Consider the following 14,619-nt stretch of genomic DNA (forward strand, 5'->3'; position numbering starts at 1 on the left):
AATTCATTAAATCATCTCCCTGACTTTTCCCTGTATCCACTTTTATTTAATCAGTTGCCATTAGTTTTGAATCCTAAAACAAAAATAGAGACACTTGAAATTCCGCCCTCCCATGTTTGTTAATCAAACTGATCAATTTATTCAGGCTTAGGTTCTCAACCTAAGTATTTTCTTTTTGTGCATAGTTCTTAAAGCGTCCTGTTCATTATTGTTATTTTTTAATAAATAGGAAATGAGATTAAACCATCTACCTATCTACCTTTCTGTCCATCTGTCAAGAAAGGTTGGCACTTACGTCCATGGATGTGCTTTCCATTTATGGCAAAAGAGTGACCTATTTTTTGTTCTTTTTCACAGATATTTTTCTAGTACATAAGTAAATGTGGTGTTTACTCTTCAATTTGGAAGGGGCTCTCCATTTGTAAGCATAGAAAGACATCATATTGCATAAATGCATATATTCTTTATTTTTTGGGTTATGATCTTGTAGCTGTTTTTTAGGCTTGACTTAAATGGAGTGAACTCACATATAAGTTCACCTATAAGACAGTTGGTTTATCTTCTGCTAGGATTAATGGACATTCTATATCTCTTGAGGTATTATTTCATTATAATTTATTTATTTTTCTGTCCCAGCTACTGAAGTTTCCCATATCTGGCTTCCCCTGAGGTTCTGATTGCTTAACATTCTGTGGTTTGTTTTCACCCTGAATCTCTGTTGTGAATTGTATATATTTATAAGCATTGAGCCATATACTCATCTATAAAATACTGATAAAATATGCATCTTCCCTACTTTATTGCTGGAAGAAGTGAACTGAAATAACACACTATAGCACAAAGAATAAAATAAATATCCATAAGATAATATTAATATTAATAAGTGATTGAATAAATGAATGGAGAGAAGGTACAACTCTAACTTACAGAAAAATGTCATAATATGTCTATAGATACTCCTTGTTCTGGGACATGAAGCTTAATTCCCTCCTCTTGAATGTAGGCTGGATACAGTGACTTGATTACAAAAGGTAAAGTGTGGATAGAGAAAAATAGTAAATTTATAGTAGAGAAACCTCTACTGTAAAGGTAGAGGTACATGATATGTTGATGCCCCCTGATATGATGTGATGAGAAGAGCACTTTACCTCTGTGCTATTTTTCCCCTAAACCCAGAACCCTAGTCTAAGCATGAGAAAAATATCAGACCAATCCATATTGAGGAACTACAAAATACCTAACCTGTAGTCTTCAAAACTGCCATGGTTATGAAAAACAAGGTAAGACTGTTACAGGTTGGAATGACGGTAAGGAGGTATGATGACTGAATGCGGGGAATCCTGGCTTCAATCCTGGGACAGAGAAAGATCAGTAGTGGGAAAACTGGTGAAATCTGAATTGAGTCTATACTTTAGTTAATAGTATTATACTAACATTAGTTTCTTGGTTTTAACAAGTGTCCCATGGTTAAGTAAGATGTTAACATTAAGAGAGGCTTGGTGAAAGGTACACAGGAACTCTCCTATCTTTGCAACTTTCCTGTAAATCTAAAATTCTTCCAAATAAAAAGTTTATATAAAAAAGTAAAATGAACACCTCAAAGAAACAGGACCACCTCTGACTTATTTTTCTGTCCCCACAGAAGACGCATCTTAAAATAATCTTGATAAGTGAATGAATGAATGTTGACATATTAGAAGATGGTGTGAGAATATTAAATATTATATAGATATGATTTATTGTTATATTTACTCATATTATAAAAGTAGTATATGTTCATTATACAGATAGAGAAGAAAAATCATCTTTATTTTGTTTTACCATCTAGAAATAATTACTATTAACTGTCTACACTTAAAAAAATAGTATGTATTCGTATGCATGTTTTAAACATTTGAGTTAACGCTGCAAATTTGAATTTATACCTGATTTTTTTTCATTTAGAATTATGGCATCATTACCATATTCTTGGAGAAAGTGATTTTTAAGAGTGTATAACTGGATGCAAAGTGTCAAAGAGGATGTCTGTTATTTGCTTCCAGATCGAGCGCTCTCGGCAGCCCCCCGCCTGTTTCAGCTGGTGGGGTTCTCCCCTTCCAGTTGTCAGACCAGGCATGTGGGACCCATCCTGGGCAACTCTCATTCTCTTCGACCCACATTCAATCATGGAGAGATTGTGTTTTCTCTACCTTCAAAATATATCAAGAATCCAACTACTTCTCGCTTTTCCTGCTACCACTTTGGTCCAAGCTCATCATCCTTCCCTTAAATGCTTGCTCGATTTCTACCCATGTGACACAGTCTATTCTCAACAGAGCAGTCTGAGTGATTGTGTTACAAAAGGTCATGTCTTTCCTCCATTCACAGTCCTTCGTTGGCCTCGCTTCTCACTCAGAATAACACCAAAATCCTTACTACACTCTTGACATTCTTCTTTCTGAATTTCCCCCCATTTTTAATATTCAGGTTAGTGTTGGACTACTTTCTGCTTAGAGGAAATCTGAGATAGTTTTCATTTCTGTTCCACTGTGAAAAATTCTGTCCTGTGGAAAGTGATGTGAAAACTGCCTTTCAATGTATTCTTCAGTATATTCAATATATTCTTTCAAAGATGTCCTTGTGCTTGGAAATAGTGGCACTGCTTGTGGGAAGTTTTGTAGATGGAATGTGTTTTCGATTTTGAGAAAAAGAAGTGTATGAAAAAAACCAATGCAACTATACATGTTGCATAGGCTCTTGAGAAAGAAGCAAGACTGAAGCAATGGCAGATAATAGGAGAAAAGGTTTACCACAAACAGGACTTTCCAGAAAAGATTGCTAGAGTACCTAATGCAATGATTTGTAGAAATCAAATGCCAAAAGTTTGTTGCATGAATGCAGCAGTGATTTTTAATTTTCCTCTTTATCTCTGAGATGAAGAAAACTGGATTAAAGTAAATATGATGTTTTAATAAACGAATAAGTAGGTGCCAAAGTCCTGGAGTCAACCTTTTTGTTTCTAATATATATGAGAAATTAACTGAAATGATTTTGAATGCTATTTCATAAATTCTCGCCTTTATGCATCTACATTTTTAGGCTTTTATTTTCTCATAAATTCTGAGGGATGATTTATATAATTTAACAGTGTCCTTGTCCTTCCATTGTTGATCAAGAGAGCAGTAAGCCAGTCTTTGATATAAAAGTTATCATCTTATTCATCCTGCTGCTGTCTGAATGAAGTCAGTCATTTTTTATTTGAGCTACGTCAAATTTCAACTCTCAGGAAGGTTTTTGATTTTATATTTGGGAAAAAAAAACCCTCTGCAGTGTAAAATGCCATTTGATAAGAAATAACTAATATATTTATTTCATTTCCTGTACAGAGTAACAATAAGTGTGCCTCAGGCAAAACAGTCTATCAACAGAGACACAGTAAGCAAACACAGCAGCCCAAGGAGGGGTTGTTATGCTAAAGCAGTGTTTTTATTACAGTTGTACTCAAGGGGGCTGAGGATCTGGGAATCTTTTTTAAAGAGGTAATTACCTTTTAAATGTACATTTGAAATCAAGTGTCTTTCAAAGAAAGAGTGAGATTTCTTTGAATCTATGTGCCAGAAAAAGGCAATTTACCTCCCAGGGTTAGATTACAGAATTCATTCTTTCTTCCTTTGCATGCCTAAGGATGCTGCTAGCAATGTACTTCCCTGGATGTGGATGAAGGCCCTGTCTCACAAAGTAACCTGCAGAATTGCTGGTCATGCATGGCTTCCAGCTGCATCTGCGCTACAGTCACTCTTGTCATGCTTCAGGCAGAGCAAAGAAGCTCAGGAACTGAGGGCTGCCACCATCCTCTCCTGCTCAGGGGGAGAGGACTCTGCAGGTCCTCTTTGGTCAGCTCAAGAGACTGGCAGGACAGAGCACACCCTCACATCTTCAAGTTGAAGAAGGCAAAAGGGTCTTGGAAGGCCATAATGATACTTTGAAACCTGAATACTCAAAAAAAGAAAAGGCAATTAAAAGGCCGTTTGAAAGTAAATTTTCCAAGTTGTGAAATTTATAATTAATATAATTCTTTTGTAATTTAAGAGAAATACAAGGAAGTTAAAATACTTAATAGACTCCTCGTGTAAAAGTTCTACTTTTCAATTTGACTTGATTTACAGAATTTCTCCATTTGTGAAAATATTGATGGCCAGCAATCTTTAGATGCTTAAATGTGTCTAGAGAGAGTATGCATGCCAATCCTGTTCTTTTCTGTAGGCTTATACCTAAACAGTACAAAGTGTGCATGTATCTCTTTGTTTTGTTTCATTATTTTAAAGTTCTCAGAGTTCATACTTCCCATTAGCAGACCAATCTTCTAACTGGGTTTTTCTTTTTTTTTTTTTTTTTTTTTTTTTTGCTGAGGAAGATTGGCCCTGAGCTAACATCTGTGCCAGTCTTCCTCTATTTTGTATGTTCTGCCATAGCTTGGTTGCCACCGAGTGGTGTAGGTCCGTGCCTGGGAACTGCGCCTGGGCTGCCAAAATGGAGTGCACTGAACTTAACCACTAGGCCACAGGATTGGCCCCATAACTTTTAAGATTTATTTCCACATCGGCTATTAAACTTCACCTTTGCCCTACTTTACTTTTCTCTTAGCACTGCTGTTAGCTAATAATTCTGGTTTTAATAACTGAATAGTTGAAAGTATTTCCAGGGGCTGGCCCCGTGGCCGAGTGGTTAAGTTCGTGTGCTCTGGTGCAGGTGGCCCAGTGTTTCGTTTATTCGAATCCTGGGCGTGGACATGGCACTGCTCATCAAGCCACGCTGAGGCAGCGTCCCACATGCCACAACTAGAAGGACCCACAACGAAGAATATACAACTATGTACTGGGAGGCTTTGTGGAAAATAAGGAAAAAAGTAAAGTCTTTAAAAAAAAAAGTATTTCCAGTCTCATCTTTTATTCACAAGGTATTTACTGAGGGCTTAATAACAGGGAGAATATAGGAATGATTATGAAAAAAGATGTTCCTGGGCTCAAAATATCATTTTTCAAAATGAGAAGACTCTTAAAGGATATAAGCAAATTTGCTTGGAGAAATGTTTCAGATGTCAAGAAAAAAACCACTAAGCATAACCCCCTTAAAAATAAATTGACCACTCAAAAACTTTCCCTGTCACGTGTCCCTGGATGTGATTGAAAATAAATTGGTTTATTACACTTTTGGTTTTTGTTTTCCAAGTTTTCGATTAAATAGAAGTTATTTTTGACATAAACTTTTGGGTAATATAATGGCCTCTAAAACTTGTTTCTTCCGTAGTTTCTTTATAAATTGTAGAATTCAATAAGTATGGCAGGAACTGTAATTGACAAATGCTTGGTGTGTATGTGCATGACTAAGTATGTATGTTTATGTATGTTTAGTTATGACTATGATCCAAAGAGTACTTAGGCAAATGCTGTATTCTTTATATGATTATATTATGTTTCTAAAAATACTGCTTTTTTAAACTATGAAAGTTGTATTTATACAATTGCATATAAATTATATCTCTTGTGCCAAAAAATTATACAACACATAGGAAAAAAATGAAACAGGCAGTTTTTCCTTTTACTCAGAGGTGGATTTTTGAGCTCACAAAAATTTAAGCAAAAAACTCACCTACTTATACCAAAAAGGGATGTTAGATTGAGGGTAAACTTTTAATTGTTTTAGCCTGGTTATATTTTTATAATTCCAACTAATTGCATGTATAATTATTGTCATTCTCAAAATAAAGAACATGTGAGTCATGGATGCCACACATCTAAAATATATTTGAAGTATTTTTCCTGCTTTGAAATATACTTTATTACTTTTATAGTACTTAAAAAATATGAATGCATTATATAGGTTTTTATTAAATATCTGAAATCTACTGGTTTTGGGATTAAAAGGGGAGAAAAAGTGTGCAGTAAGACTTCATTTCGTCATCCTGGGATTTGTATGTGGTAGATCCCTTCATTAATTTTATTTGGTACTTTAATAATTTATGTACTGCTCTTCAATGTTTCCTGTAGGGCTGTTAGGAAAATATTCAAAGTATATTCTAGATAGGATTTTACAGCTTTATGCAAAAGGAAGATGAATTATTTCTTTTAGGTCATTAAAATTGTTACTGTTCTTTCCATTTCACAATTGGCTGAGTTGCATACCAGCAGAACTTCTTCCCTTTGTGTGTTTTAAGTGCAGTGGCAGATCCAGTAACAATCTCCAAATTTGGCCGCCTTTGGACCTTAGCACAACTGCTCTGTTGCATAGGCGCTAAGAAAATTTCCTGGTTTAAGAGATGTGAATAGAGCAGAACATGTCACAAATAGAAGAAACAGAAGAAGAAGAAGAAGGGAAAAAGAAGAAACTTAAAGCTTTTTTTTTTTGGACCAATCTTTGGGAACTTTAATGTCACACTCTCATTGAGACCAATCTGCAGGTAAGATCATCTCATAACAAGGTACTTTAGATTTTCTTAATTAAATTCTCTTGGATAGAGTCCAAAATAAACTGGCCTAATACCAAACCCTGCCCTGTAGTGAATGTTGTGATGGTGAGATGTAAGAGTATAGTGTGTGTTTTTTTAAGTCCTAATAATTAAATGTGAACAAATAAGGCTGAAAGGAGTGGCCTGCCTTACAATGCTGTATAATACAGCTCCTTTGAAAACCAAGCAGGCTTCTGCCCTTATCACTGTAGGGAAGAATTCAGTTGTGATGGGAATTCACACCTCGATAACTTTCTTTTATGACGTCCATCCATCATCAACAGAAAGACTGTACTCAGTCTGAGGAGGTTTCCCAGATGTGACATTCTGGGTAAGGCTCCTTGTCTCCGGAAGACAGTAGTGCAACCAAGAGCCAGAGGAAGCACTTCCCTTCATCAATGGCTGAGACAGTCCTAAATAACCCTGAACAGCCAGGCTGCTGAAGATTTTTAGAACATTTCAATCATTTTCATCACCAAAAGGAAAAACAACAGAACTAACAGTAGCAGTAGCCAAGGGATCCTCTATCATCGTTAAGACCTGGCTTGAGTTTTCTTGGATCACTTATTGTGTAACCTTGTCAGTCATGCATTTTTGGAAGCCACTATAGCGTGACTTTTGCAGAATGAAAGATGCAGGATGTGTTCAGAAAGCATCACTGAGGGCTCAATTTTATTGGCCACTAAACTGTTGGATACTGTTAGCAGATAATGGGCAGATTCCATAATAGATGGAGGGGAAGTCTTAATTAGCCCACTGTGATTTTCGGAGTATCTGTCTACCAACATGAGTAGCCATCCACTTTCGTTTTGTTTCCCTACCTCTAAGATAGTAAAATAATGCTTAGAAGACAAGCAAACCCTATTCAATTAATTTAGAGACATTATACACAAAAATGAATTTTGGTATATGTCTTAGTCTGCTTGGGCTGTCATGACAAAATACCACAGACTGAGTGGCTTAAACAGCAGAATTGATTTTTCGTAGTCCTGGAGGCTGGAAAGTCCAAGATGGAGGTGCCAACAGATTTGCTGCTTGGTGAGGATTTTCCTCCTGATTTGCAGACGGCCTCTCCCTTGCTGTGTCCTCCCGTGGTGGAGACAGCAAGCTTGGGTGTCTCTTCCTCCTCCTATAAGGGCACTGGTGCTAGCAGATTAGGGTGCCAGCCTATGACCTTATTTAACCTTTGTCAGCTCCTCTCAGGCTCTATCTCCAAATGCAGTCACATTGGGAGTTAGGGCTTCGACATAGGAATTTTGGGAGAACACACACTTTCAATCCATAACAGTGTACGATTAATTAGGAGAATATATTCTTTTGGACTTCTTGGGAGTGTCACCACTTCAGTGTCTGGACGTCCTTGGCAGTGATGACTGATTTAATTCTGTTTTTCAATTGTTCTCTCAATTTAACCCCCACCTAGAGGATGGATTAGCCCTGCCCTGTGCTAGAACATCATTCTTGTTCAGAAACTAGGAGCCTCTGGAGACCTGTAGGCTGGTAGTTTAGTGAATCCTTGAGACTGTGTGTCTGGAGTTTTGGGTCTGAATTTCTCCTCCCCTTTAGGAATGAGCCTCCTCCTCTTGTCTGGTCCAGTCCTATATGCGAGACCTAGTAACTAGGTCCTGGTCTTGTGTACTCAGTGTCACAATCCATGCCTGGGTTTACTGGTTTCTTGGGACACAGGTTTTTTATTTTTACTTCTTTATTCTGGTAACAAATATACGTTGTTGTTCTCCTGTGGGCCACTGTGCTAGGGGTGAGAAACACAACTGTGAATAAGAAATTCAGATTTCCCTCCTCAAAATCTCTCTCCTGATGTAACACTAATATCTTATCTGCCTGAACTGATAGCTAACTAGGTAATTTATTTTTGTAGTTACTTTCTGATGTGGAATAGATTTAAATAGGCAATTTTAATATAGTATGCTAAATGTTAAAAAGGAGGAGGTACAGGATGATATAACAAAATGGTAAGATAGCCAGACTTGACTTGGAGAGTTGGACAAAGTTTTTTGGATAAACTGATATTTTGAGTCTTGAGGATGAAGAGGAATTAGACAAAGAGCTGGGAGGCAAGTGATTCTAGCAGAAAGGACTGGATATACAGGACATACTGAGGACCTGCATGTCTGGCTAACACACAGCTTATGAGGGAGGAATCAGTTCTCCTTGGTTTTCACTAAGGTCATCCAGATATTGGAATTATGAATTTGAATCCCCACTTTTGTAGGTTTATTTCTCTCCACTCTGCATCTGTCACCAAAATCCCCTTTAGCTGCTAGTCTCTACCAAAACTCTATTACTTGCTTCCCCTTAATCTTTCCTAGGTGGCTAACACATGTATATGTGTTTTCTGAACAGACAAAATAACTTTCTGGCCATGTAGGCTTAAACTAACACCAGGGCACATGTTTAGGGGGAATGGGACAGCATAATCATTCTGCATGGCCACATATATGCTTACTCATGAATGGCATGTCTGAAGAAAGTAGCCAGTCTAGATTTGATTGCAAAGCTTGCATATTTATTCATACCACACTAGTGGTGTGGAGTCTTAGTATTGGAAGGGAGCTAAGAGGTCATCTGATTCCACCCTTGCTGTGCAAGTCTAACAGATGCAATAATTCCTGGGGTACAGTTTTGAGTTTTTCTGCATCATCCTATGGGTGTCGTATATATACATTCAATGTTAGAGATATGCTCTTTATCAAGAATAATTTCTGAATATTACTCAGACATAAAAAAGGAGGAAATCTGGGGCGCTGGCCTGGTGATGTAGTCGTTAAGTTTGCATGCTCCGCTTCAGCGGCCCAGGGTTCATGGGTTCAGATCCCAGGTGTAGACCTACACCATTCATCAAGCCATGCTGTGGTGGCATCTCACATACAAAATAGAGGAAGACTGGCACAGATGTTAGCTCCAGAACCAATCTTCCTCACCAAAACAAAAAAAAAAAAAAAGGAAGGAAATCTTGCCATTTGCAAGAACATGGTTGGACCTTGAAGACATTATGCCAAGTGAAATAAATCAGGCAAAGACAAATGCTGTATGATCTCACTTATATGTGGAATCTGAAAACAAAACAAAACACTCATAGATACAGAGAACAGATTGTTGGTTCCCAGAGGCAAGTGGTGAGGGTAGGGGGCGAAATGGGTGAAGGTGGCCAAAAGGAATGAACTTTCAGTTATAAAATAAATGTCATGGGGATGTAATATACAACTTGGTGATTATAGTTAACAACACTGTATTGTATATTTGAAGGTTGCTAAGAAAGTAGAACTTAGTTCTCATCACGAGAAAAAGAAAATTTGTAACTGTGTGGTGATGGATGCTAACTAGATTTATTGTAGTGATCGTTTCATGATGTATATAAATATCAAATGATTATGTTGTATACCTGAAGCTAATATAATGTTATATGTCAGTTATATCTCAATAAAGAAAAGAAAGAATTCTTTCCAACTAAGGATCCTTTGAGGAGATATTTGCTGTTGTAGGTAGGCCTGTGGTGAAATCTCAACAAGTAAGCTCACCTAGATTACTTACTTTGAGTGACAGAGGGAAGATCGAATGAAGGAATTAAACATTACCCAAGAAGAAATCTGTGTTAAGATGTTAATTGGAAAACAGCTTTAAATCCCAATTGAATAGATACCTTTTGATTTTCGAGGGGTCATTTTAGGCTTTTGAGATAAATAGATGTCTAAGTGGGATATTCTGATTATAGGTTTATATGCTTGAAGTAAAATCAATGTATGTGCCTTTTTTTTTTTTTTTTTTTTGCTGAGGAAGATTGACCCTGAGCTAACATCTGTTGCCAATCTTCCTCTTTTTGTTTGAGGAATATTGTTGCTGAGTTAACATCTGTGCCAGTCTTCCTCTGTTTTGTATGTGGGATGCCGCTATAAAATGGCTTGATGAGCGGTGTGTAGGTCCATACCCGGGATTCAAACCTGCAACCCCTGGGCCACTGAAGTGGAGCCCTCAAGCTTAACCAGTATGCCACTGGGATGGCCCCTGTGCTTTTTAAAAATTTGCTGATAATTAGATCTGAATACAAATACTATCAAATGTGATATCTTCTATGACTTAAAACAATTCAATAATATAAAGAATCCAGTCATCTGTAATCCTTTGAAAAAAGGGATGAAATTCAAATAGCTTAAAAGTCTTTTGACAGGAAAACTATGATAACTTTCAAACATTTCATAAGTAGACATGCAGTCATGGAAAAGAATAATACAAAAGTGGCATGAGAAATTAGAGGTGCAACAGTTTTTGCTTTATGTGATGTATTTTCCTTTTATACTTATGCCAAATACTGTTTTATCTATCTCAAGTGAATTAATTACCTATTTTGTATTTCTCTTCATTTTGTTGATTTTTATTATATACCTTTTACTTCTGTTAGTTACAGAGAATAGGCCATATCTGTGATGATAAAGGTTTTAAATAAAAAAACTAGTTTGACAAAGTTATATAAAACTTTGGTTCCTATTGTTCAACTTATACATGAGCTAGTTTTTGTCTTTTTTCATCAGCCTCTTCCAATATTCTCCTTCTTCCATGAAAGCTTTACCAAGTCTCTCTGACTCATGCTAATCTCTCTCTTTGAATTCTCCCCACTCTAATTTTTTAGCTATGCTTTTGGAAGCTTACATTTTTACTTGAATGTTTTATGTGCACCTTATTTTCCTAACTAGAAAGGAGCTATCGTTTTTTGCCCTGTTAATGTGCTAAACTTAGAGCAGAACTCAACTTGTATATGCTGAGCTGGAATCAGACTTTTAACCCTGTCATTTCCAGGTTTACATACACCTGTGGATGTTTACACACACAGGATGTGGTAGGAAAGGCTGTGAAATTGTCTTGAATGAATGGTTTTCCTGCTGACTTAACTCCTCTTAGGCGAAAGATATTGTCCTCTTCCTGTTTCCCCAACTAGGGTGGTTGTTTGGCCTCATTGCTTAAAAAGTAAGCCCAATACTTGCTTCTATTCTTACCTGAACATGGAGCCAAGTCAGGGGGAGCTGTATGCAGCTGTGTACTGTTTTTATTTAAAATCTCTACCCCATGGGCTTTTCTTGAAATTCTCTAGTCTAACTTATAGACATCTGTTCTATCTACAGACATCTGTAGACTTCCAATCCTTTGTGGCCTATGTTTTGCCTTTTAGAGGTAATATTATCTCACTTGGATGAAATAAGTGGGATGTTAATAGGAATAAAAAATGATTTTTATAGCAACAGTGCATCAAAGGAAATTAGGTTGATACAGGATGTGAGAGGAGCAAATTCTTCAGCAAAAAAGGTAGCAAGCAGTATTTGCACATGGACTCCTTGTCATTTCAGTATCTTAAACCCATGCTTCCTGGTGAGGGAGCTAATGGAAAATACTGTTGGAAATCTCTTTCCTAGAGGCATTCCAATTCCATTAACACACACGCACACACACTTCTGTCTCTTGATTATTCTTTCATTCACAAATATCTATTGAGTGCCCACTCTTGTGCTAGGCACTGTACTGGAGGGGGGCATACAAGGATGAACTTGACCTTATGGATCGTTCAGTCTAGTATTGTGTGGGATGGTTAAGAACCGAGAGAAATTGTTGACTAGTCACAAATTCTTTACCTCAGAGTTCTATACTTTTGGCTAAAAGGCTAATAACTCTAAAATGTGCCTGCATTTCTTTCTAAATCAGCCTGGATCGCCATTATCAATGCATGTTTTATCCACTATAGTGAACAAGTGTACTCTCCCAGGGAACACGTACAAGAGGAAGCATATTCCACAGTCTTTGAAGGCATTTTATCACAAGCTGATTTCGGAGAATTCTCGATATATACTTGCCAATTTGCTGAAAGGTTGTGGAAAGGGATTGAATCTTATGGTAGTAATGATCTCTTTCTCCTTAGCTCATATTAAAACATTTCAACCAGGCAGAAAAAAAAGCAATGTACATAAATAGTTGCACAGTTCAACAAAGCGATCTGAAAGATGTTAGTTTTGTTTACTAGGCAATTTTTTAGAACAGTTTTAGGTTTGCAGCAAAATTGAGAGGAAGATGCAGAGATTTCCCATACACACCCTGCCCGCATTCTTGCATAGCTTTTCCAACTATCAGCATCCCCCACCAGAGTGGTACATTTGTTACAGTTGATGAACTTACATTAACACATAGTAATCACCCAAAGTTCATGGTTTACACTAGGGTTCACTCTTGGTGTTATGCATTCTCTGGGTTTGGACTAAGTTATAATGACATGTATCCACCATTATAGTGTTAAATAGAGTAGTTTCATTGCTTTAAAAATCATCTGTCCTCCACCTATTCATCCTTCCCTCTCCCCTAGGATGTTGTGTTTTGATGCATCAAACCAAGTGGCATGTTTCTTGATGAATGGAACTCTGTGATGGAGTTAGAAGTTGTGTTCTGGTTCTATTATTTATTGTTATGTGACCTTGAGGATAGCACATAAACTTTCTTAGGATTTATTTCCTCTTCTTTAAAATGATTAAAATAAATACCATTTTGTCTCATAGGGATGATATTTTAAAGAATAATTTATAAGCTGGCAGGAATTATACAAATGTATTATTGTTTTTAACTGTTGGACCAATTGTTACTCTAACCTCTATTTTAATGTTAAAATTGATAAATCTTTCATTCAGACCTGTCAGTCTAAAGAGTGGTTCTCTTTACTGGCCACTTTGAGGATCACCGGAAGAGCTTTTAAAAAGATACCATTGGCCCTGTGGCATAGTATTTAAGTTCAGCAGCCCAGGACCATGGGTTTGGATCCTGGGTGCAGACTTACTTGACTTGTCAGCCATGCTGTGGTGGTGACCCACAAATAAAGTGGAGGAAGATTGGCACAGATGTTAGCTCAGGGCTAATCATCCTCAACCCAAAAAAAAAAAAAATTACCTAGGTAATTCAGATGGGATGGAGCCTGGGAATCTCATACATGTATTTTAACACTCCTCGGTGATTCCACTGTGTAGTCAGGGTAAGAATTGCTGGTTTGAATGTCAAGTCTTTCAAATATAAGGACTTTTATAAATGGCCAAGCAGCAACATACCAGTGCCTAGAGCAATGAACTCCGTCTGTAGCCCAGAAATAAATAGCAAATATTCTTTATCAGACAGCCGTCATAACAGTGGTGCTGTTAGATGGAGGTGAAAATACGGCCTCAAAGAGTATGACACTCTGGTTATGAAACTATATGCATCAGTGCCTGGAAACATTTTACTTTTACCTTGTGGCTAAAAGATGAAAGATGCTTTAGAAACCTGTACTGGAGTATATAGCTTGGATTGATAAATAGCTGAAAAACAGTGGGATACTAAAGAAGAGAGAAGGAATCTGCAGAGTGATGCCAACTTTCATATGACATTAAAGTGTGAACGTTTGCACACTGTCACAGTCCATTTAAGGATGGGGATAATTTACCTGAGACCAGGGGTGTGTGCTCACTTTCAGAGTGCACGTGCATTTCAGAAGAGACAAAATTCCAGAGAGTTAGCAATATTTCTTCAGTATGCTTCATACCAGCATCCATATTTGACGAGAAGGGACTGCAAAGCGCAGCCTCTCTGCTCATGTTGAAGAGGTCCCGCTTATATTACTCTGTAAAGAACAGAAAGGCTCTAGGACTTAGTGACATGTCTACTGAATTATTCAAGCTAAATGTTTAAAATCGTACAACATGGCCTCTCCTGAAGTTATTAAATTATTGAAACCTTTCAATAATTTCCCATTTTCTATCAAATAAGTTACAAGCCCATTTTCTTGACACTTAAGGCCTTTTGAGATTTTGATAAGTTGATTTCCCTTTACTTTGCTGTACTTGTTCAGTGAGTCCTATCATCTTGTGTAACTGTCTCATTCATCTTTGTATCATTTTCAATCACTGTTAGTAATAGTAGAAATAATACTAATAATAGCTACCTGTCTCCAGAAGCTGTTCCTGAGATGAGATTCATGTGAAAATGATATATTAGGAAGTGTTTCTAGAGAAAAACCACTAGCAGGATGGGGAAGTAGACATGGAATGGAAGGAAGATAAGCAAGGGGGAGAGATCCAGGAAGATCCCAAAGCGGGTGAGGGTAACATGACTCAGTC

At 37.2% G+C, this 14,619-nt stretch overlaps 1 protein-coding gene and 1 long non-coding RNA gene across 6 annotated transcripts in view; both read left to right on the plus strand.

Annotated features, from left to right (window-relative positions):
* Positions 1-14,619, plus strand: part of NKAIN2 (sodium/potassium transporting ATPase interacting 2) — a 928,721-nt gene that overhangs the window by 30,818 nt on the left and 883,284 nt on the right. The window lies entirely within an intron of this gene.
* LOC139073400 (uncharacterized) overlaps positions 6,296-14,619 on the plus strand; it is a 32,004-nt gene continuing 23,680 nt past the window's right edge. Inside the window, exon 1 of the long non-coding RNA XR_011522095.1 lies at positions 6,296-6,436. This is a non-coding gene — a long non-coding RNA (uncharacterized lncRNA). The remainder of the gene's footprint in view (positions 6,437-14,619) is intronic.

This window comes from Equus przewalskii, chromosome 9, assembly GCF_037783145.1.
Source record: "Equus przewalskii isolate Varuska chromosome 9, EquPr2, whole genome shotgun sequence".
NCBI classification, from domain to species: Eukaryota; Metazoa; Chordata; class Mammalia; order Perissodactyla; family Equidae; genus Equus; species Equus przewalskii.